Below are 26,183 nucleotides of genomic sequence, written 5' to 3'. Positions count from 1 at the left end.
ATGTCTGGTCATCACAGAAAAAACAAGGTACAGAGTCATTAAGATCTGCTCTGTACACTGCGCCTGGTCAGTGACGTCCAATGACAGCTCAGATTGCAGCCATTAATGGGCAACATGCTTGATTTCTGGAGTACCCTATAGAAACGGCCTATAGAAACGGCACTGCAGAAAAACACGCCCAGCACACCACCGTTTTTTAAATTTGCAGCAGTAGTGAAGTGGTTAAATTCAAAACCAAACCAAAGTATATCTGCAAAATCCTTTGTGGTTATAATATTATTATATAGTACCGTTACAGCTATAGTCCTATAAACCAAATTTAAGCTCTAGCTCCCCTACGTGACACCTATGTAATCATAGAGGGGGTTACTGTGAGACTAGGTTGCACTGAATAAATGGGAAGTCGTGAATGACTAGTTACCCTGTCAGTGTTTCTCGATCAGATCCTTACTGACCCTTAACTGTGATTACGGTCTGTAAATAAAATGTTCCTCATCCAGGGCTGAATCAAAGTCACTATTCAGCAAAACTGCTCAGTATTATTTACCTTGGAAGAGACTTCAGAAATAGCTCAATTATTCTGAGTTTAGCGAACTATTACTATCCAAAACAAGCTGCACCAACTTCTCAGTACCTTCCAGCCTTCAGTGCACCAAAACACCCCCACTTAGATATTTATAAAACTCTTTTAATCAAGCTGCAGTGTATGGAATCTGTATGTGATGCGTGCCCCAGATGTTCCTTTAAGAAGCCTTTGTACCGTGTCACCAGAAAGTGAAAGTAAACATGTTTATGTTCTGTGATGGAATTCCATTAGAGAAAACGAAAAAAGAGGAGCAAATTGGACTTAACAGGCCGTAAAGGAGGGATAGTCAAAACTATATAAACAGAGGAGCCACCCTGGGTATAAGCTGTGGGAATGCTACGTTGGAGATCCTATATTGAGTTTGGAAATGATCTTGTATTAGAAGATTCCGATTTCCTCCGTGACGTTTAAGCCCTTTAGTGCAGCTCAATGTGGCTACCCAAATATTGAACAGTTTGTTTCTAGGAACCTGTTTCATAGACCACAGATTTTCCAACTCCTGCAATTTCATCAGATTATAGTTTTTTTGTCCACTGGATCCACTATCTGAGGATCAATGTACAACTGATATTAATAGTCGTTCTCTTATATGGTCCAAGCGCCTGCCCAGGCGAACTCTTTGTGCATGTGCATTTATTCAGATAAGTAATGTATGGTCTGTTCAGCCCTGAAGAAGCATGTGGCGAAACGCGTTGGCTTTGAAGATCTGCACTACATATTAGGACTCATTGTATCAATTGTTATTCCTCTATAGGAATCACTGCTCGGTCCGTCCCGTCACCTGACTTTGACAAAGCGCGGAGCGCAAAACATGTCGTCATGGTGATGAATAAAAACTGCGCTACCCCTATATGTTAATATTGTAAAGTGCTAGTGTGAAAATAAATTCATAGGTAATTGATTTTGTAGAGTGCAATACATAAACTGTGAGATATCACCTTATATATACCTATTCCTTCAAAATAGTATAAAGTGCAAATGTGCTATAATTGATTGCTCAATAAATAGATAGTGCAAATTGATAATTGAAAAATACCAGCCCTGTAGCTCTAAAAATTCCAACCTAAAAAACTCTATTTTTAAACTTTTTTTTAAAATATATAAAGTGCAGATAAAAACAACAATATTGTCCTGCAAACCAATCGTGCATAAATAAATAAATAGTGGATGAAGTCTGTGCTGCAGTAGTGCTGATACTAAAATAGTGCAAATAGTGCAAATACACAAAAAGTCTTTTCAGGTGACTCTAAGGCTCCATGTACACGGAACGTTGTTAAAAGTCCCTTTGAATGCTGGAATTTTTAGGACGTTTGAAACGTCCGTTCAGTCGCGGTTGTAACCGCGTTTAGGGGCGTTTAGGGGCGTTTGCGTTTAGAACCGTTCCTAGAGGTCAAAAAAATTATTCCCCTTTAAAATGGAAAAATGCGAACGCTAAACGCGGGTCATCGCGTTCGGACGCGTTCAGACGCGTTCAGACGCGTTTGTGCGTTTGAAACGCCGGGAAACACACGTTCGAACGCAAATAATTGCGTTCTAAAAAAAGTCCCTGAACGCAACTGCCTGCAAATGACTGTAAACGACCTGGTGTACATGGACAGATAAGATAAAATGTAGATGGGTTCAGGGGCTTCTGAAAAAAACGCCCAACTGCTCCTAAACGGCCATTTCCAGCGTCCCGTGTACATGGAGCCTTAAAAGTGCCGGTGCCGATGCATACATAGGTGCAGCAATGTTGTGACCCTCTGCTTCAGTGTAGAGTGATAAGAATTCCCACTTACCAGATGTAGTGGATTCCCGGTGGCGTACGCCAGCAGGACTCAATATACGCTTTGGTCACAACTATTCCAGTCTCCTGGTGAAAGATAGAGATCTGCGGTTCTTTCGCCTGTATTTGCAGATGCGGTGGATTCCCGGTGGCGTACGCCAGCAGGAATCAATATACGCTTTGGTCACAACTATTCCGGTCTACTGGTGAAAGATAGGGATCCGCGGTTCTTTCGCCTGTATATGCTCAAGATATAGAGGGAAGAAGACTCCTCATAGTGTAGACGGTTCCAAAAATTCTTTATTTGTTAAGAAAACACACATCATGCCAATCGTGCAAGTATTGTAAAAAATACTGGATATTTGAAGAAAAAGGAAGGTAGCTGGTACACCTTTTGTGGACTCGTAAGCCTCGCGGCTATGTCCCGAGTCTGCTCGTGTGAACTCGCGCCATACCCGGAAGAGGAGGAGCCGGCGTGCGGTTCAAGGAAAGGGACCAGATCGACGCAGCGTGCGTTGCAACTTGACGCGTTTCGTCATAGAAATGACGTCATCGAAGTTATTTATTTCATTCGATTGATTTCTATATTTGGATACACCAGTGGTGCGAGTGATATATTGATCTATGTCGTCATGGTGGTGGAACCGTTTGCTTCCACGCTGGAGGAGTCATAGGCTGTGTCTGCTTCCTTTTCCTGTTACTTGCAAGCACAGATGATTGACGTCATCTCCTGCACTACCGCTGTCCCCGGAGATGTCCCCTCGAGCTGCCTGTGGATGATTACCTTACTGGTTCTTCTCCCGGAGTCACGGCACCTCCACCGCAGGGACCATCACAGCTGAGGCACGAGAGCCCCTCTGCCCCTGATTCCATTCCTCTACCACCATCCCATCCCCCCCACCATCCCTTTGCCACTGATCCCATCCCTCCCACCAAAAAATCACAATAAGTACTCATAGTGGTATTATGACACTTCTACAAAATTCAAAAACATTGGTGCTGATTTACTAAAAGCAAACAAACTGTGCACTTTGCAAGAGCAGTTGCTTCAGAGCTTAGTAAATGAGGTAAAGCTTCATTTTACAAAGCATACCCAATCACATGCAAGGAAAAGAAACAGGTTAGCATTTTTGATTGCACATGATTGGGTGATGGAAGCCAGCAGCTTCTTCTCATTCACTAAGCCCTGGAGCATCTGTGATTACAGAGTATGACTGCGCTTGCAAACTTCACAGTCTTTTTGCCTTTAGTAAATCAACTCCAATGCTTTTGCATTTTGTGGAAGTGCCATAATACCATCATGAGCACTTCCTGTGAGCTTCAGGAACCATCTTCAAATAGGGCTAAGCTGATACAGTTCTTATCGACTATTTTTGTTTAACGATGTAGCACCCTCCTAGATAGGTGCTAGAATTAATTAGATTTAGTGCTGCCTTACTGTGTTCCGTGGAGGTGGATGTGTTAGGTAAATTAATCACTTCCATATAGGGCCGTTTCTGGCACTCCGCTCCTACATGTAAAAATCATCATTGTTTTGCTAGAAAATTACTCCCCAAACATTAATGTATTATTTTTTTTTTTAGCAGAGACCCTAGAGAATAAAATGACGGTCATTGCATTTTTTTATGTCACACGATTTGCACAGAAATTTTTCCAACGCATTTTTTTTAAAACAACTTTTATCAATAAAATAAAAAACGCTAAAGTTATCCCAATTTTTTTGTATAATATGAAAGAGGATGTTTGCCGAGTGAATAGATACCTAACATGTCACGCTTTAAAATTGTGCACACTCGTGGAATGACGCAAAACTTCGGTAGTTAAAATCCCCATAGGCAACGCTTTCAAATTTTTTACAGGTTACCAGTTCAGAGTTACAGAGAAGGTCTTGGGCTAGAATTGTTGCTCTCACTCTAACGTTCGTTGCCATACCTCACATGTATGGATTGAACGCCGTTTACATATGTGGCTGAGACATACACATGCGTTCACTTCTGCAGACGGGGACAGGTGCACTTTACTTTTTTTTTTTTTTCATTGTTTGTTTTCTTTTTATTTTTACACTTTCCCTTTAATTTTTTATTTTTTTTTATCACTTTAATTTTTATTACAAGGAATGTAAACATCCCGTGTAACAGGAATAATGCAGGACAGGTCCTCTATGGAGAGATCTGGGGTCAATAAGACCTCAGGTCTCTCCTACAGGCTGGAAAGCCTGAAATATTAAAAAAAAAATGATCTTGGCTATCCACCTGAGGTCTCGGCAGTATTGACCACTAATAATATTCACAGCCAGATTCTGACACAAAAAGATAAAAGCAGCTTGTATACCCTACCTTCCAGAGGTGGTATGAAGAGATTTTCATCTGTGGTGGTACCAGTGCCACTGCACCCCTCCCCCTGGTCTCACTCGGCTCTCCCCTTTGTCTCAAGGCTCCTCCCCCTCATCTCACTAGGCTCCTCCCCTCATCTCACTCAGCTCCAGGCTCCTCCCCGGGCTCTCCCTCATCTCACACGCCCTCCAGTTCAGCGGCGATAGTCTCTGTGTGCTGCTAAACTGGAGGCGTTCCTGAGGCCCTCTCTGCCACCGCCCAGGTTGAAGGAGGGATTTTTTTTTCAGGATCCAACAATCCATGCTTTGACAACTGAAGTAAGAGAGGGGGCAGTATCTTCTAGCCATATCTCTGCCCTGCATCTGGCAGAGGAGGAGTGAAGTAGGCAGGGCCGGGACTCGATTCAGCAGGGGCCAAGTTAATAGCGCCCAGCTAGGGCTGTGCTGCATCTCCTGTCAGGTGCTGCACTGGCTGAGTACAGGTCAAGCAGAGCCGGACGCCGGTGCCAGGATAGGCACCTCTTGGGGAACCCCTAGCTTTTGTGCCATCCCCCTCTGCTGGTGCCCTCAGGCGGCCGCCTGGGCTGCCTTATGCTGGCGCTGGCCCTGCTTCTCGGCAATGTTCACCAACAGCAGCTTGTACCCAGCTCTTCGGTACACTATTCAGCAGGGCACTTCTTCCCCAAGTGCTCCAGTAATGTAGAACAACTTCTCCATGCCTCAGACCGAGGCCTCTCTTTTTTTCAAAAGTCCACCCTACAATAAGATATGGCAAGCACCGACTTCCAACATTGTTTTCTCTCTGGGTAATAGCCCATCAGACAAGGACCCCTCCTTCACCTATATATTTGTAGCTCTACCCCTGAAGGGGCCACTGGAAATAACCCGGGCCCCCCATACTTGTTCATAGGCTGCCAGGCCCAGGTTCCAGTTCCAGAGCACACCGACAAACACACACATATAGAGGATGTACTGTATTTTAAAATTTTTATTACAGTACTTGAATAGGAGTACTTTTTTTGCTGTACTTGAATAGGAGAGAGGAATGAGGGTGCAGTATACTCCAAAATCTCAAGCAGGTGCAGGAGGACAGATTCTCAAGCAAAAGTCATTCAGCAGCATCCTTTATATATTCAGGGAGGTAGAGAGAACAGCCAGTCCATCTGAGACTTTGTAAAAGCAGTCACAGTACTTGTAGATACCCTTGGTGTCTAACCCTCAAAGCATAGGCACACCTCATGATCAAGGCAAAGGGTCCTATGCACAATGTCCAGAGACAGTTCTCCAACCAGCTTCCAAGTGATACTTTCCAGGAGTCTTTCTCCAACAGATGTCTGTCAGGCCCTTCAGTACAGATCCTCAGTAGCACAGGCTGCCTCCCAGGGGCAGGAGCCCTAAGAGAAGAGAGCTCTGAACAACCCCTTCCAAACATTTATCTTCTCCCTAGCCACTCCTTCTGAGCATCCCCTCCTAGGGATTGGCTGATGTCACATAATTTCTAGCCTAAATCATATAATTCATAGCCCAGACATTTATCCTCCTTTTCTATTTCTGAAGCTTCTTCTAGAGGTAGGCAGGATCAATCAACCCAGGTTTAGGAATAGACCTGAAAAGACCTGAACAATAAATTGCTCCTTCACTGAATACAACAGAGCCAAAAACTAAATTTATCCAGCCTAGGTCAAGATGCTACATATTTTTATCCTTCACTAGCATGCACTGCTGACAATAAACCGCCTTGGGGGATATACATACTAATAACTCAGCAATATTATTTATTTTACACTCTGTGCTGAGAAGCACTCTTCTGCAGCAGGCATAAGCAAACAACACCCTAAGCTTAAAGGGTAACTCCACTTTCGTGGGGGGAAAAAAAAAGCAAATAAAGAAAAAATAATATAGCTTATACAATTGCAACACAAGTCATATTGTAATGGAATGTTATTAAAAATTACCTTTTCTTTTTAATCTGAAGCTGCTGTAATTTTCTGAAAATGCAATCCAATATGGCTACCTGGAGTTTTTCTGTACACAGAATGTGTACTGACCACACCCCAGAAACATAATTTCCTGCTTGGTTGATTGGCTCACCAATTTTATCAGACGTCTACTGAAGATATGTCACATTTCAGGCATCCTCTGCAACAAAACTGTAATTTTTGGTGAGATACACCCAATAGGAGCAAGTCTAAAGGCCCAGCAGATTTCCTCATAATGCTTTGCAGCTGCACAGCTGACTGATAATTATGAAACCATTCCCATTATACCCACTTAGCACAGAGGCACAGAGGAACAAACAGGGATTTCTTCAGAATAACAAAAGGTAGGAATCTGCAACAAAGATTGTTATAATTCTTGCAATGTACAGAGATCACCCAGAGGGGAATGTTTTTTCTCAACAAAAGTGGATTTACGCTTTAAAGAAAACCCAATGAAAGCAGAACTATAGCAATCCAAGCTCAGGCTAACTACAGCCAAGCTGCAACATAAAATTTAGACAAGAGGCTGCGTCCCAACATAAACTTTAATATGGTAATATAATTTCAGAAGTATTTTTTAACCACTTGTCGACTGCCGCACGACTTTTTACTTCGGCAATCAGCCCCTCACAGGCAGAGCGACGTAGGGCTACGTCGCCAGCCTGTAAGGGTTTTGGGAGCGAGCGCGCTCGCCGGATGCGCGCTCCCGCTCGGTCACGAACCCCCTCCTGCGTGTGTGCCTGGCGGACCCGATGTCCGCTGGGCACTCGTGATCGTCCGTGACAGCGGGAGAAAGGCAGGCAGCTAGTGTAAACAAAGCCGCCTGTCAGTTCTCCCTGTGTAAGAATGGTGATCAAACGGTTCTACTAGGTAGGACCGCTGATCACTGTTCTTACACATCAAGCCACAGCCAATCACAGTTAGAAACACGCCCCTAGGACACATTTAAACCCTCCCTCTCCAATACAGTTAACTCCTTCACTGCCAGTGTCATTTTTACAGTAACAGTGCATATGTATAGCACTAATTACTGTAGTGATGTCACTGGTAACCCCAAAAGTGTCAAAAATGTCAGTCAAGGGTCCGATCTGTCCGCCCCAATGTCGCAGTCCCGCAAAAAAAAATCGCAGATCGCCACCATTACGCGTTAAAAAAAACAACAAAAATGACAAAAATCTTTCCCTTTGTTAGTAAACGCAATAACTTTTGCACAAACCAATCAAAATACGCTTTTTGCGTTTTTTTTTTTTGCCAAACATATGGTAAAAAAAAATTGGCCTAAAATGTTAAAAAATTTTGATTTTTACAATTTTTTTTTGGGGAATTTCATATAAAAAATGTGAAAAATATTGATATTTTTGCAAAATTTACGCTCTTTTTTTGTCTATAGCGCATGATCAAAAAATTGCACAGGTGATCAAATACCACTAAAAGAAAGCTCTGTTTGTGGGAAAAAAAGGACGCCAAATTCGTTTAGGTACAGCATCGCACGACCGCGCAATTGTCCGTTAAAATAGGCCCTGGTCAGGAAGGGGGTAAAATCTTCCGGGGCTTAAGTGGTTAATATGTTTTAATCTAAAGATTTCATTATAGAATACCTGGTGATCCTTCCATAAGCGTCTTTGTTCAGACAATTTCTATTATAGTGTGACAACATTCTGTGTCCCTACCAGTGTTGGAAGTAACTGCGTTTAAGTAAACGGCGTTACTTAACGCAGTTACTTTTCAGGGTAACGAGTAATCTATCAGATTACTCATTGTCTCCCTGTAACTCCGCTGCCGCTACTTCCGGCTGCGTTACGCCGTTACCGCAATTACATCTACCGCCACTAGATGGCAGTAGATGTAATTGTATTCCCCCTCCCTCTCCGAGTCCTCTATGACCGCTGTCCGCGGTCCTGGAGAGAGAAGAAGAGGTGACTCATCGAGTGAGTCACGTGACGTCACGCGGCGCTGTCTCACAGGCACCGCACGGCAGCAGCAGAACAGCGCGCCAGGCAGCAGCAAGAGGACAGGGAAGAGCGGGCATAGAGTCCAGTCCGGCGGCGATCCTACCCAGCCAGGCCCATTGCCGCCCACCCACACAGTGCCAGTCTGAGTCTGCCAGTGCCAAATAAAGTACAACAACAAGTACTAGTACTTAGTCAACCAGTGGCAGCAGGGCAGTAAGTGTTACAGACCACCAGCAGTCAGTTTTAAAACAATATTATCCAGCCCAGGTCAGGAGGAGACTCCACCACCAGTCCATCACAGGGCAGTGGGCAGCAGCCAGCAGGAAGACCACCACCAGTCCACCAACGAGTCCAGTCCAACACACACAGCCAGCCCAGAGGAGGAGACAGGCAGGCCTGAGGCCTGCAGGAGGAAGGAGCCAGAGGGACCCAGACAACAGTGTACCTGCCAGGCCAGAGGCCACACCACCACCAGCAAGCCCAGCACAGCAGGTAACAAAAAAAAAAAAAAACTCAGGACTCAGATCCCCCACCAGCCACCACCACCCACCCACCACACCACCACCAGTGTGCCACGTCACCACCAGTGTGCCAAGCGCCCACGCCACCAGCAGCCAGGCAGCCGCCCGCTACCAGTGTGCCACCCAAGTCACCACCAGTGTGCCAAGCGCCCACGCCACCACCAGTGTGCCAAGCACCCACGCCACCACCAGTGTGCCACGCCACCACGAGCCAGGCAGCTGCCCCCCTCCAGTGTGCCACACCCACGTCACCACCAGTGTGCCACACCCACGTCACCACCAGTGTGCCACGTCACCACCAGTGTGCCAAGCGCCCACGCCACCACCAGCCAGGCAGCCGCCCCCCCACCACCAGTGTGCCGCCCACGTCACCCCAGTGTGCCAAGCGCCCACGCCACCACCAGTGTGCCACGCCACCACCAGCCAGGCAGCCACCCACCACCAGTGTGCCACACCCACGTCACCACCAGTGTGCCATCTATGGCAGGCTGCAATCTATTGAGTTTGGTTAAAATAAATACCAAATGTTCTAAAATACTGTATATAGTGTTTTTATTCTTCAATCAGTTAATATAAACATCTTTGCTATTAAAGATGTTATAGAACGTAATTGCATTATAGAATATTAAAAAAAAAGTCACAGTTACTTTGCTGAGTAACTAATTACTTGTCACTCCCCCTCTGGGGGATCTTAGGCTGGTGGTTATGCCTGGATAGCCATATGCATCTTGGATTGTATTAAAAATTTGGATATGTACTGCTCCTGATGAATCAGCTTTGACCATGAAACACATAGAGCTCATTGGTGACCCTCTTCTCCATCTTTGTATAGAATTTATTTATAGTACTGTACATGGTACATTTTTGGACAGAGCAGTTGGTTATTTTGACTTACAATTTTTAATAAAAAGCTTGTACAGGGATGGATATTTGTTTTGGGTACACTTTTACCAATGATTCTGAATCCTTCCCCTTCTTTCTTTTTTATGTATAATCTTTTTATATTATGTAAAATAAAATTATGTATGCTGATATATAGTTGTCATTATTTCATATTCGGTGCCTTAAAAGCCCTAGTGCTTTAGAATTTTGTGATGGTAACTTATAGGGTGTGGCATCTTTTATACCACCCGTATTTAGAAATTACATAATCCCAACCCCACAACCTACTAAGCCACCTTTCCAGCAATACCTCGTAGCTACTTTTCTGTTGTTGTCAACACCAAAATACATAGTTACATAGTTACATAGTTACATAGTTAGTGAGGCTGAAAAAAGACACAAGTCCATCCAGTTCAACCTATGATATGTGTGTGTGTTTGCTTTTAACCGTACATTGTATACCCCTGTATGTTGTGGTCTTTAAGGTGTCCATCCAATAGTTTTTTGAAACTATCAATGCTCCCCGCTGATACGACTGCTAGCGGAAGAAAATTCCACATCCTTACCGCTCTTACAGTGAAGAACCCCTTACGCACTTTAAGGTTAAACCGCCTTTCCTCAAGTTTTAGTGAGTGGCCACGTGTCTTATTGTATCTCCTTTCTCTGAATAGTTTGTTCCTTATGCTAGGGTCGCCAGTACAGTATTTGTACATTGATATCATATCCCCCCTCAATCGTCTCTTCTCCAGAGAGAATAGGTTCAGTGCTTGTAGTCTTTCCTCATAGCTGATGTCCTCCATTCCCCTAATTATTTTTGTTGCCCTTCTCTGGACTTTCTCCAGTTCCAGCACATCCTTCCTGAGGACCGGTGCCCAGAACTGGACAGCATACTCCAGATGTGGCCGGACCAGAGTCTTGTAGAGTGGAAGAATAATCTCTTTATTTCTGGAGTGAATCCCCTTTTTTATACAACCCAGTATTCTGTTGGCTTTGCTTGCAGCGGCTTGGCATTGCATGCCACTTCCAAGCCTGTTGTCTACCAGTACCCCCAGGTCCCTTTCCATCCTAGACTCACCCAGAGGTTCCCCCCCTAGTGAGTAGCTTGCTTTCTGGTTTCTGGCCCCCAAGTGCATTACTTTACATTTTTCTACATTAAATCTCATCTGCCATGTAGTTGCCCACCCCGTTATTTTGTTCAGGTCTGCTTGCAAGATTTCCACATCCTGCATAGAAGATATTGGCATGCCTAATTTAGTATCATCTGCAAATACTGAGATTGTACTAGATATCCCCTCCTCTAGATCATTTATGAATAAATTAAACAGGATTGGTCCCAGGACAGAACCCTGGGGGACCCCACTTTCCACACCCGCCCAATCAGAGTACTCCCCATTAATCACCACCCTCTGGACTCTCCCCTGGAGCCAGTTCTCTATCCAGGTACTCACCTTATGGTCCATACCTATCTTCCTTAGTTTGTACAGTAAGCGTTTGTGGGGAACGGTGTCAAAGGCCTTTGCAAAGTCCAGATACACCACATCCACAGGGTTACCTTTATCTAAGTGGCAGCTCACTTCATCGTAGAAGGTTAATAGATTGGTTTGGCATGAACGATTTTTCATGAATCCATGCTGATTACTACTTATAATACCGTTTTCATTACTAAAGTCTTGTATGTGGTCCCTTATCATCCCCTCCAAAATTTTGCAGACTACTGATGTTAGGCTGACCGGCCTATAGTTACCCGGTATATATCTCGGCCCCTTTTTAAATATTGGTACCACGTTGGCTTTTTTCCAATCAGCTGGCACCATACCTGTCTGTAAACTATCCTTAAAGATCAAGAATAATGGTCTGGCAATCACCTGGCTGAGCTCATTAAGAACCCTTGGGTGCAAGCCATCCGGTCCCGGGGATTTATTTATGTTAAGTTTCTCTAGTTTAGCTCTAAGTCTATCCTCTGTTAGCCATGGCGGCACTTCCTGAGGTGTATTATTTAGTTCGGCCTTACAAGCGGGGTTCGTGTAGCCCCCCGATTCCTTTGTGAAGACTGAAGAAACGAAATTATTTAACACTTCCGCCTTTTCTCTGTCCTCAGTGGCCATTTTTCCTTTATCATCTTTTATGGGGCCAATGTGTTCTGGCCTCGCTTTCTTACTGTTTATATACTTAAAGAACTTCTTGGGGTTCTTTTTACTCTCCTCCGCTATATGTCTCTCGTGTTCTATTTTAGCCGCCCTGATTTCGTCTTTACATTTCTTGTTACACTCTTTGTAGTGCTTAAATGCTGCCAATGACCCCTCAGTCTTGTATTTTTTGAAGGCCTTTTCTTTAGCTCTAATATACATTTTTATGTTGGAGTTTAGCCACCCAGGGTTTAGTTTTGCTCTTTTAAATTTATTTCCCTGTGGAATGCACTGGCCCACCCCCTTGTTAAGTATGCTCTTGAAGCACTCCCATTTTTCCTCCGTGTTCTTTGTTCCCAGGGTTCTATCCCATTTGATATTTTCTAGCAGCGAGCGCAGTTTAGGGAAATTGGCTCTTTTGAAATTCAGTGTAATTATATTACCCTTATGTTTCCTATTACTGTAATTAATACTGAAACCAATTGACCTATGGTCACTGTTCCCTAAGTTGTCCCGTATTTCTATATCCGTGAGCAGGTCTGTATTGTTGGTAATCAGTAGGTCAAGTACCGCATTGTTTCTTGTCGGTGCATTCACCATCTGACCCATGAAATTGTCCTGCAAAACATTTAGGAACTGCCGAGCCTTGGCTGAATGCGCGGTTCCTTCTGCCCAGTCTATATCAGGATAATTAAAGTCCCCCATTATAATGACATTTCCCATCCTTGCTGCCAATCCTATCTGTAACATGAGGTCCACCTCACCCTCCTCCCTCTGGTTTGGGGGCCTATAGCATACGCCCAATATTACCTTCCCCACCGTGCCTTTCCTTTGAAGCTCTACCCATAGGGATTCTGCCTCGTCCATAGCTCCATTATTAATATCATCCCTCATATTTACCTGTATACTGTTCTTAATATACAAACATACCCCTCCCCCTTTTTTACCCTCTCTATCTCTGCGATAAAGGGAATACCCCTGAATGGTCGCCATCCAGTCATGAGAGCTGTCAAACCAAGTCTCAGTTATCCCCACAAAATCTAAGTCCTCCTCAAACATCAGCAGCTCCAGCTCTCCCATCTTGTTGGCCAGGCTTCTGGCATTGGTATATAAGCCTCGTAATTTTGATGTTTTTAGGCTGCTCTCTTGATTTTTCCCCGTACCCACCCTGGGTATAGGAGCTCCGAACACCCTACCGCTAATGCCCCCATTTCTGCCCTCTGAAACTTGCTTTCCACTGGCTAATTCTACATCTGTACCCTCCCCCCCATTCCCTAGTTTAAAAGCCCCTCTAACTTTTTGGCCATCCTCGCACCCAGTACGGCTGCACCCACCCCATTTAGGTGCAATCCGTCCCTACCAAAAAGCCGGTGACCGACTGAGAAGTCGGCCCAGTTCTCCAGGAACCCGAAACCCTCCTTACTACACCAGCTCCTCAGCCACTCGTTAACTTCCCTAATCTCCCGCTGCCTCTCTGGTGTGGCTCGAGGTACAGGTAGTATTTCGGAAAATACTACCTTGGAGGTCCTAGTCCTCAACTTAGCGCCTAAGTCCCTGAAATCATTTAGGACTCTCCGTCTTCCTCTGCCTATGTCATTGGTACCCACGTGTACCATGACAGCTGGGTCTTCCCCAGCCCCACCCAATAATCTGTTCACAGTTTGTTCTGGTGTTGGGGCCTTTAGTGAATTTGCATAGGGAAATTAACAGTGTCTCTTGAAGTATTAGAAAGGGTCATCTGCAATGTAGTCTAGTAGGATTACCACAATGATATTCAGAGAGGTGTTAAAAAAGGACATCCAACTTGCAGTTATATCTTTTGTTTGGAAGTCCTTGTTTTAAATTCCCAAAGCCAAGCAAACATTTAGTTAAAGTGATTGTAAAGTCTTGTATTTGTATTTTTTTTTTAAATTTCAAACATGTTATACTTATGTAGCAGTATTTCCAGCATCAGTGCTGGATCTGGGTCTGCCATGGTTACCGTTACCACCAACAGTACATTTAAGCTTGTTGCCCAAGTGTGAGATCTGAGACAATGAACAGTCCGGCATCTTTGGTTTTTAGTTTTATTGTAGGAACTTGGATGGGAGAAGGAAATGAGTGGGATACTCCTCTGGCTCAACTAGTTACAGAATTGGGACACTTGAGAAAAAAATGCCTTCTAGCGCTGTCTTGGCGCTGGCTGAATGCCGACCAACGCTTACTGGCGCTTGTAAATCTGACTTGCTGTCTGTGAACTGAAACTTGACTTCTGATGCTTCCTCACAGCTCTCTCTCTGACTGAGGTAGCCCCTAGCAATGATGCTGCAAAACTTAACACTTTACACTTCAGGGCCCAACCGCTGGCACCCCCTTTACTCTTCAGGGTAATCTCTGGCACCCCCTTTACTATATTCCTGTACCAGCTAGCTAGCTCCTAGATCCCTCTGACCTTCTCCGGAGTGGTCCCCTCTGCTAGACAGACCCCCAGGGGCAGTTTGCAGTACTCACGACTCAGAATGCTTTCCTGAAACTCTACCCCAACGCTCCACTGGTCCTCAGCACACCTGGATCCTCACTGCAGCTCAGCTCAGCCCTGTGTCCCCTCAGGTCAGCCACCTGGGACACCCGATTTTTCCTGACAGGAGGAGAGACAGCCGTCACCTCCCTCCTGGGACTTCCCATCAAAGACAATATGTCATGTGCTCCCCACAGACTTATACCCTCTCCCAGAATGCTGTGCAGCAGAATCTGCCCTTCCAGGATGGATACAAGCCCTGGTGTGCTATTGGTCAGGTTTCCTCCACTTTCCAATAAGAGCCCTCATTGGAATACAGTGGGAAGACTCCCCAACACAACAGGCACACCTGGGAACACATGCCAGCCTAGCTGAAAACATGGCCCTGCTGATAAGCAGACAAAGCCCACTATATTTTACCTAGCACCTACCTTGGAGTGTGCTACACTTAACTCCTATGTGAAGTTGGTTTTGAACAGGGCAACCTGGATCCTCCGCTTCTCGGGTCCCTCATTGCTGCTCCTGTCCCCTCCCTCCTGTCGAGTGCCCCCATAGCAAACAGCTTTCTATGGGAGCACCCAAGCCAAGCTGCAGAGCCATTTAGACACATAGCTGCGGTTTGGTCCTGCCCCCTCTCTCTCCTGATTCACTAACTGATTTTGATTGACAGCCGCAGGAGCCAATGGCGCCATGGCTGTGTCCCGGCCAATCAGAAGGGAGAGTCCGGGATGGCCGAGGAACTTGTGGACATCGCTGGACAGAGATGGACCTCACGTAGGTATTAGGGGGTGATGGGGAGGCCGCTGCACCCAGAAAGTTATTTATCTTAATGCATTAAGATAAAAAAAAAAAAACCTTCTGATTTTACAACTCCTTTAAAGCTGAACTATGAACAGAACTAAAAGGCAGCATTTATTTTAGTTATGAAATTATTAAAAAAATAACAAATAATGCCTTTTTACATACAGTAACAAAAGTAATTTTTCCATGTATAGCAGCACTCAGACTAGAAGAGGAAGAGGGCAACACTCATAATAAATAAGGTTCTGCAACATTGCTCTCTATTTAATACTAACAGAAGGTCAGAGCAGATTAATGAGTTTATGAGTGTGTTGACAATCCTTCATTTTTTAGTTAAATATTTTATACAAGCATACTTTTATTTTAGGTTTAAAGATTTAAAGTGGTTCTAAAGGCAGACGTTTTTTATTTTTATTTTAATGCATTCTATGCATTGAGATAAAAAACCTTCTGTGTGCAGCAGCCCCCCTCAGGCCTCCTAATACTTACCTGAGCAACATCCAGATCGAGTGATGTTGCACAAGAGTCTCGGCTGTCTGGGATTCTCCCTCCTCATTGGTTGAGACAGCAGCGGGCACCATTGACTCCCACTGCTGTCAATCAAAGTCAGTGAGCCAATGAGGAAAGAGAGGGAGCAGAGCCGAGCTGTGGCTCCGTATCTGAAAGGACACACGGAGTAGTGGCTCGGCTTGGGTGCCCCCATAGCAAGCTGCTTACTGTGGGGGCACTCGACAGGAGGGGCCAGGAGCACCGAAGAGGGACCTGAGAAGAGGAGGATCAGGACTGCACTAAGCAAAACCAACTGCATAGAGCAGGTTAGTATAACATGTTTGTGCTTTTTAAACAATAAAAAAGTAGACTTTAATATCACTTTAAAGTGATACCAAACACACAGTTTAATTTACATTGTCCCTTCTCTTTCTGTATATGGATGATGGCACTTAAATTATTTTAATAAAAAAAAAACACCAAAGTACCTTTTTCCTAAACGATATAGAGCTGTCACATTAATCAGCTTGTTCCCAGCCTGTCTGCAGGTAAACATAAGCAGGAGGAGCTTCTAGTCCTCTGCTACTGGTCACTTCTTCAAAATTAAACAAACAACCTTTGGGATACAGCATAAAAATAATAAATATCAATAAACTCTTTTAAATTGTCATACAAATATACATTTGTAACAGCAGTAGGATCAGCCAGGTTTTTTGCAGACTAAGGAAAATGAATCTCATAGTGACTGAGTAAGTATAAACAGCATGTAATACACCATTTATTGATAGTTTTTTATGATATTGTTTAATGACACTTTCATAAAGTCCTAAAATGCTAAATTGTTGTATTTTGGTGTAGTAGTTTATGAAAACATATATATTTGTTGTCTTTTTTTATTATTATTTTTTTTTTTATTTACACCACTTTTGTTTTTCCAAGGATGAAATCTCTGGTGCACTTTATGCTAATGAATTGTACCACAGACAAAGATAAATGATAGCTGGCCTCATTAACCTCACATTTTCTGTGGAAATACAAGAGTGATTCCAGTTATAGTACTTCTCTGACTTGTTTATAATGTCATAAAAAATATTATTGTTGCACCTCTTAATAATGGTAAGAATTGTGGTTTTATAAAATTGGTTTAATGGCGCACTAACAATTAGAAAGAAATTTAGGTAATTACAGTGGTATGGTAAGTGGTCTCATTAAACCGTGTTTGCAAACAAATTAACTGATGAATGTACTGTGTAAGGGAATAGAGTGATAAATAATAAATATATATTACAAAAAAAAAAATTTAAGTTTAATTTTAGTTTTAAGAAAAAAATGCACATCAATTCCAGGTAAACTATAAACTTTCCTTGGATTTTGGAAACATTTTTTTTAGCAAATTTATAGCATTCTACATTCGGATGAATATCCTGTTGGCTTTTCAATGTCCTTATACAAATTCATTGCTAAATTGTAGAGTCAACTTTCATTAAAATCGCCTTGGCAATCTCAGTGTTAGAATAAGACAATCCGCAGTGTACATCACCAACACTAAACTGCAATTGCAGGAAATGTTTATCATTTTATTTGGATTTCAGTGCAGGCATCAGGGTAAAATCAGTAAGTCAATGTCATAAATTATAAATTGTAGGGGCAGTTACACATATAGGGATTGATTTCCTAAATTTTTCAAAGCTTAATTTAACAAGCTGAAGTTAGAAGCTGATTGGCTACCATGCACTGCTGCACTAGTGTTATGGAGTTTAAGAGAAAGCGTAGCAGTAGATATTTGCTTTCAGACTCTCACTGTTTAATTGAAAGTCTGTATGCAGCCATACAGAAGAGGGATAGAGGTAGTAGGGGGTGGGAGCAGAAAGTGGAGATGAGGTTCCCCTCTGACCCATTCAATTGATTGTTTGAGAACTTTAAATAGAATTTTGTCTGCAAAGATTATCCTGACAGTGAGTCATTCTACATATGAAATATTAATATGCAAAATGTCATCTTTATGTAATTATTCACGTAACATGTGGAGTGAGGGCAGAGCGGCTGCAGCCGCAGTGGAATCAGTAGGCGGTTTGCATCAGTTGGCTCAGCGCGGGGTGGAGGAGCCCCGGGCAAGCCTCGTCTGGCAGAGAATGGGCACCGGATAGTGCCCTTTGAGGTACCAGTGTGTTATAAGCAGATGTGAGGTTATCTCTCAATGCGTTTCGCAGGGTGGAGCTTCATCAGGAGTACAGATCGGTGTCTTGCTGGGAGTTAAAGCCATCATTGTTCAGGAGTACACAGATACAGCCTGCTTGAATATTCCTCACAACCAGATTTCTTTCTCTTTTGAGGATCATATGGCCTGTTTGACCCACTTACTGCAAGGCACTTGGGTCCATACATTCTGGTGAATGGATTTACCTTCATTGGTGGTGTTGGGCTCTATCTCACTGACAATTTTTGGAATTATAACACTCTGGCTTCTCATCTGGTTTTCCAGTTTCTTTTACATGGCCTACAATAATATGGACTCACTGATTGATTCACTTATATTTTCACAATATTATGGACTCACGGATTGATTTATTTATATTCTCACATTTGTATGCATAATTTATTGCATGTATATTAATTTAGTGCTGCACAACTTTTTATTTTATTCTACGCACAAAATTTCATATTTACCTGACTAAAAATGTTTAATTGTATATTTTTTCTTAAACAGAAAAAATAATTAGCGCAATACCTGCATAATCTTTAATGTGTCTAATAAATGTGGTTTAAATGCTAAAATCCTAATAGTGATATCTGTTTATGCATAAAAGATTACATTAACCTCCCTGGCAGGATGATTGTTTCCGATTTTAGGTGCTGAAAGCGGTAGCATTATTTTGCATGCAATTCTTAAGGACGAGCAGCCCAAACCAACTTTCTACATATGATTTTCTTTTACTGTGCGTTCTTCTTTATAACATCTCGGGTATGATAAAGTACAGTAAAACTGCAGGAAAGGGCACTGGGTGGAAAACTGATGTCAATTTATTTTATTTAGTAATGCAATCCAATAGGATTACAATATATCGGTGTGTTTGTGTGTTTTACTATTTTAATATGCCGCCGGTTTTACTCCCCTGCGGCGTGACGTTCGCAGGAGATGGACGCCGGGGCTCACAGCATCAGGCAGAAGATCCGGCCGCCGTATGCTGCAGGGACACATCGCTGGATCCTGGGGACAAGGTAAGTACCCTCTACCAGGATCCAGCGATGCTCCCTGGCGGTACCCCGAGTGTGGCTCGTTGTTACCGCTAATGGCACTGAAATTTCACCCCGAGCCACACTCGAGAATACCGCCAGGGAGGTTAATTGGATAATAATTACAAAGTGCTAGTGTATGTGCAAACTGCAAAATATAAATAGATAAATATATCCAATTGTGATGAAATGATCCTATATTAATCTCAAACAGGTTGTATAGACATATGGTATTGGAATAAAATCTATGAGTCTTTGTAATTATTATCCAATTAATTTAATCTTTTATCCATAAACAGATATCACTATTAGGATTTTAGCATTTAAACCACATTTATTAGACACATTAAAGATTAATCTACAGGTATTGCGCTAATTATTTTTTCTGATCATTGCATGCATAGCATTGCTATGGTTCATTGGCTGCATTTCTGATAGATTATTCTTAATTTTGGAAGGCTCTCCACCTTTTCCAAGAACTCCTAGGCGCCAGTTCCCCTTATTATTCCTATATTTTTTCTTGACTGTAATAAATGAATAAAGAAGATTATTTAAAAAAAATAAAAAAAGACAACTCTGTAATCGTTATTATTATTTTTTTTTAACCACTTGACCTCCGGAAGGTTTTACTACTTTCCTGACCAGGACATTTTTTGCTTTTAACCATGATGCTACTTTAAAGCAGAGTTCCACTGGGGTTTGTGTTTATTAAAAGTCAGCAGCTACAAAAAGTATATCTGCTGACTTTTAATAAACACACACTCACCTGTCCCACGGTCCAGCGATGCGGCCGGGGGTAGCCTCGGTTCTCTCCGTCTTCTCCCCGCTGCGCCAGCATCACTACTGTGGGCACCTGGCTGTGACAGCTTACGGCTTCACAGACGGGTACACACTGCGCATGTGCGAGTCACGCTGCACGTTGTGACTGGCCAGGTAATCTTCTGGGACCTGTGACATGTCCCAGAAGATTGCAGGGTGGGAGAGGGAGAGGAGAACTTCCGCCCCGAGCCGCCTAAGCGGCCTGAGTGGAAGTAGGAACGGGTACCTGATAAAACTAGGTACCCCCCCCCCCCCAAAAAAAATGACATGCCAAATGTCAGGGGGGTCAGGACCACTTATAGCAGAAGTCCACTTTTGAGAAGTTTTCTCTCAGTTCACTGCTCAGCAGTTCTCCTCTGGCACCCTGTTTATGAAGCGTAGAACTTCAGTTTTCACAGGGAGAACAGAGGAAAACTTTTTCCTGTGAAAACGACCGAGGTCAGTGTAAAAGGAGGTGGGCTGCCTGTAGTCTTGTGAGATATTGTGAGATTACAGTGCTGCTCAGTTTAAAAAGTGAAACTGAAGATAAAAAGAATGTGTAAAGCCATGTACAGGCACATGATAACTAACTAAATAAATATATATATATATATATATACACACTGCTCAAAAATTTTAAAGGAACGCTTTGAAAACACATCAGATCTCATGAAGGAAAAATATCATGCTGGATATCTACAATGATATGGACTCGGTATTGTGTTAGAAATGAAAGGATGGCACATTGTTTGTTGGAAATGAAAATTATCAACCTACAGAGGGCTGAATTCAAGGACACCCCCAAAAATCAAAGTGAAAAAATGATGCAGATGGCGAGTCCATTTTGCTGAAATTTTATTGCAGCAACTGAAAATGGTACTCAGTAGTTTGTATGGCCCCCATGTGCTTGTATGCATGCCTGACAGGGCATTCTCCTAATGAGACGACGGATGGTGCCCTGGGGTATTTCCTCCTAGATCTGGACCAGGGCATCACTGAGCTCCTGAACAGACTGAGGTGCAACCTGGGTGTGTCGGATGGACTAAAATATAATGTCTCAGAGGTGTTCTATTGGATTTAGGTCAGGCGAGCGTGGAGGCCATTCGATGATATCCATTCCTTCATTCTCCAGGAACTGGATGCATACTTTTACCACATGAGGACGGGCATTGTTGGTGCAACCTGGCGGTGTCGGATGGACTAAAACATAACATATGTTTTTTTTCCTTGCTTTTCAGGGAGAAGAAACCACCAGATCACTGTTCCTATACACGCAGAGTTCTATGTGCTTGTAAACAAATAACTTGGTGTGTGATTGAACACAGGCGATCAGCTGATTTCAGCAAAATTTAGGGCTGAAATCTGCTGCCAAACTCACGCAGTGTCCAATCACAGCACGGTTTGGCAGGGGGCGTGCGCATGCACTCCCAAAACCCTGAAGAATGTCCCGACATACAGGTGAGTGATTGTGCCTGCACCTGCTGCCCCCTCTCAGTATATTTACTGTAAGTGGTCAGCAGATAGTTAAATACATGCAGTGCAAGTGCCTGAATTTGACCTGGTATGTGTTTCTTGCAGTCCCTGCACAGCAGGGCTAGATTGTGAGAGGAAGAAGCAGCGTGGGGAGCCAATCAGTTCAGGAGCTGACAAGAAACATGCCAATAGAAAGAGAATACAGGGTGGCAGGAGATGAGCTTATCACTGTGCTGCTTCTCGTTTTACTGTCTAGTCACAGATTGGGGTGGGTCCAGGATGACCTGGGCTCAGAGAAAGTGGATTGAAAGTTGAGTCTTGATTGAATCTTACTGATCATAAGATTGAGAACATCTAGCGACAGAACAAAAAAAAAAAAAACATCTAGGGAAATCTCTGAATTGATGTTGAATATTGCAGTAAAAGCTGGTTTTGTTTTATTATTGAATATGCTATTTTTTTTTATCATTTTTTTTTTTCCCGCTGGAGTTCTGTAACTAATGCCTCACAATATAAGCTGGAATTAACTTTTACTTAGACAGTCCTTTTTTTTCAACCAATTTAAAGCATTTGTTACAGTTCATATTCCTGATATGTGCCTGCATGTACTTGTATGAAAAAGTCCCCTGTTCTCTTTGTATTGCCTCCTTTTTGTAAAATCCCTGGTATTCCTGCTAGTTTCCTTGCTCTCCTACTAAAAACACTAAGCAGAAGAGCACACCATGGTCTGTTCCCTAGCCATGCTGGGAGCTCAGTGTACTCTCCTACAATGATCAGACTTGTGCTGACACCCCGCCCCCCCCCCCCCGCTGCACAGCCATTCATTGGGAAGCTGAGTGTGCTTCTGTTTCTCCTCCCTCTAGCTCTTATGCAGCTAAGAACAGAGGGAATGTGATCACTTGTAAAAAAAAAAAAAGGAATTAAGGTATTTATAATGGTTTTTTTTTTTATATCTATACAAACATTTTTTGCCTTTCATTTCTATTTTAAACTGAATGGGTTGTTTTACAAGGTGATTGTTTACATTCACTTTAAATTTAAATGATAAAAAAGTCCATCTCTAGGCAAACGTTACTGTCGCCCATTCGACTGTGTTCTTTTTTTTTCTTTACCTTATAAAGCAAGTTTTTACTCACCTAAGTCACCTGGTCCCTTATCAGTGTTATATTTTTTTTTTGGGGGGGGGGGGTAGGGGGGGTAGAGGCTAGTAATCCAGCACTGCAAATGTGCCTGCACCAGTCAGTTTATTTTTTCTGACATCGCCGCTGAAATTCCTGTTCTGGATCTTGTGAGGACCCTGCCACTGGACAGCCAATAGGAAGTGTCCATATCACGCAAAGAGCGAAGTGGATATTATTGGTGTGCGCAGTCTATAGCATTAGGGTGTGCACCCCAGAGCAAAAACACACATGCCTGAATTTCAGCAGAGCAGTGGACGGTGTCAGTAGAGCAAATAATGTTGTCCGTAAAGCAGAGATTTGTGTCAGTAGAGCAGAGATTGATGTCAGTAAGCCAGTGAAGAGTAGTAGTAGTTTTTCATTTTAATTATTTTTTTATAATTTTATTTTTTAATTATTTTTTACATTATTATTTTGTATTCTTTTACAATTTTAGGAGATCTATTGGGGGGCTTAGGTGACATATCAAGACCGCTGATGTCTCACTTCAGAGAGTAAAGACAGAGATTCCCCAGTCCCTTTCTCTGCTGCCTTGGCTGCACTGGACAGTGAATGAATGGGAAGTGCTCTGTGCTCAGCGGCTTCCTCTTTATTCACAAACAGAAGCATAGTAAACTGTGTTTACACAGTTTACTATGCTTCAGTTAAGAATGACAACTGTAGAGACCAGTTAATTCAGAAACTAAAGGGGCCTGTGAATGAAATATTTACTGGCCCCCTTCCCCTGCTCTCCATCCTGAAACATGGAGACGGGGCCAGAAAGCAGGAGGAATTGGCACCGCACAGGGTGATCGGGGTGTGCCCAGGCACACCCTGTGCACACGCCTATGGTGGACTCCCAAAGGCCTCAGGAATGTTATGTCACCACGCATTTAGGTTAATAGATGGGTCTTTTAGGTAGGCTTTTTTTTTTTTTTTTTTAATGGAAAAAATTAGGGGGGAGCCTGAAGTTCAGCTTTGAATGCTAACAATGTCATGGTTTATTGCTGATACAGGAAACTGTATTCTCATGTTCTTATGCTGAATCTCTCTTTACACTTATCAATTCAGTCTGTAGCTAATGCATAGCATTCGCTTTACCGTATATCGTAATACTAAGTAGTTCTCTCACCATTCATTGAAGCATGTGAAAGAATCCCAGTGACTTTGTTGTCAAGAGCCTTGATACTTAATCAGTATGCCTGCCATGCACACACACATGGATTGTGATCGCTTGACAGGAGGTGAGGGTTCAGGGGGAGCTGAAGTTGACGATTGGCTGCTGTGATCTCAAGACTCCACACAGAGAGCCACCATGCTGATAGTTTTACTTTCTTCATTCTGCTTCAGTGAAACCAAATAAAGATGTGTGACTAAAAGAAAACATGGGCTAAGAAGTAGCAACTGTTCAGGTTCAGGGTGTTCTGTTGAGAAAATTCTTCCTCGTCCCAGCAACAAGCGATAGCAGATCAAAACGGCTTGTCCCTCTGCACACAAGATCAAGACTTTTGAAATTCATTTGCAGTCAGCTTGTAGAGTAAATGGTTTTATTCTGCCCCAAACGGCTTTATAGTTGAATGAAGTTCTTAATATTTTATGCCACCATCTGGGAGTTTTCAAGAGATCTCCAGATAGTTATAGAAATTCATGGTTAAAAAAAGTTCTGAAAATAAACTTCTCAGTAGTTGAGGGTTTCTAATCTGCCGCTATGTGTAAAGCTCAGGCAACCAAATGTACCTGCATGCACAAGACAGAGTGTTCTAAAACCCTAAAACATAAGGTGCAAAGGCCCATCCCTTCCCACCAACCACACTTCACCTGCATACAGACTTCCTTGGTAGCCCTGAAAAAACATGATGTAAAGGCTCATGTTTTCCAATCAACCACACTTTACCTGTATGCATCATAAACACCTCCCGGGGAGCCCGAAAATGCAAGTTGCAAAACTCCACCCCTTTCCACAAAATATAAAAGTGGCAAAAATGATTGTTATTAGACTATTTCTTCTGCTGGTTGAATGTTTTTCATTGATGGAAATGAATCAAAATGGAAAATACCACATTTGGCTGCTAGATGGCATTAAGTATCATAGAAATTACTTATGATACTTATTCGCCATCTAGTGGCCAAATGCAGTATTTTCCTCTGAAATCAATGAAAAACATAATAACAGCAAATGAAACAGCCTAAAAATCAAAAATGTTTTGCCCATTCCCTTAGAAAGAATGTACATGTGTTTTCACTGTGTGAATTGCTATGCATTCATTTGTTTTATAAATACACCCCATAGTGTTAAAAGAGGAAGATCAGAATGGGAGCTAGGCAAATATATTTTTTGAAGGATAGATCAACATACCAAATTTCCTTTAAACTAGTTGCTAACAGTATGACTTTTAAAGATTTTCCTTTACAGTCTCTCTGATATAGAGGGTGTGGGCACATTTTAAATGTGATACAAACTGTTCATACCTATTGGATTGCTTTGGGGAAAGAATTAGGTTTAGCAAAAGAGATCCCCAGTCTGTCGTCAATTACAAGGCTCAGGAAAAGGTTGACTTCAGTGTTCATGCAGTAAAATGGATTGTTCGTGTTTCCTTAGAGGAAATGGAATGGATAAATTAGTTATTGAAATTTAGTGTTGGTGGTATTAAGGTTGTTTTTCAGCCAGAGGTTTAGCTCAGGATAATTTGTGCTGCTAATTACATTCTGAGGTTCTCCTTAATGCACAATAAAGAAATAATTAGGTATTCAGCTGCAATGGAGGAAATATTATGGTTGTTAAAGCTGATGGAGACACACACTGCAGAAAGATCTTACTTATGAAGTGTGCGAGATACAGTATATAAGAAGTCCAGAGTTGATACAGACCACTACTGAACCCATTACCAGAATATCACTTTGTGGATGCAGCTCAGAGCAGTAAATTACATCTTGTATGTTTAAAATACACTAGTTCAAGGCAAGGCAGGAAAATAGCCCGAAGCTTTTTATTTCTGAAATGTCTTTAATTTTATTTCGATTTATGAAGCCATCACTATCAAGCAGAGTGAAATTTTGGAAAAATGTGACAGTCTTGCATATATTTAATATAGATTTATAGTCAGTTCAGCAGCATTGTGTAAAGTCACATCTAAAACCCACTCAGGTGCATATTTAGACAACCGTGCATTTATCAACTACTGACCATGGCTGCATAGTTTACAGGCAGAATGTATCCAGGCACCTATATCTGCTCTGCTACTATGACTGAAACCTTCTAGGGCCCATCTGGGGGCAGATTACCAGGACTTGGAAAGGAAGAGGTCAGCTTTGGAACCCAACTTTCGGGATAGATGTCTGTCTCTCAATATATTAGGCAACAAAAGTGTGACTGCTCAGAGTAGGAGTAGAGCTTGGACGTCCTCCAAAGTCATCTTTAGCCAAATTCAGAACTTGCGCTCATTTTTTATTCCAGTGAGCTGGGGCTGGGTCATTCCTACCCTGCAGCTCACGCAAACAAAGAAGTGGCTTGCAGGGCAGGAATGACCTGGCCCACAGTACATTGGAGTAGGATAAAAGGACAAGCTTGGAATTATGCTATAGGGGAATTTG

This window comes from Pelophylax lessonae, assembly GCF_965119305.1.
Source record: "Pelophylax lessonae genome assembly, chromosome: 5".
Classification (NCBI taxonomy): Eukaryota; Metazoa; Chordata; class Amphibia; order Anura; family Ranidae; genus Pelophylax; species Pelophylax lessonae.
This window is presented reverse-complemented; position numbering follows the sequence as displayed.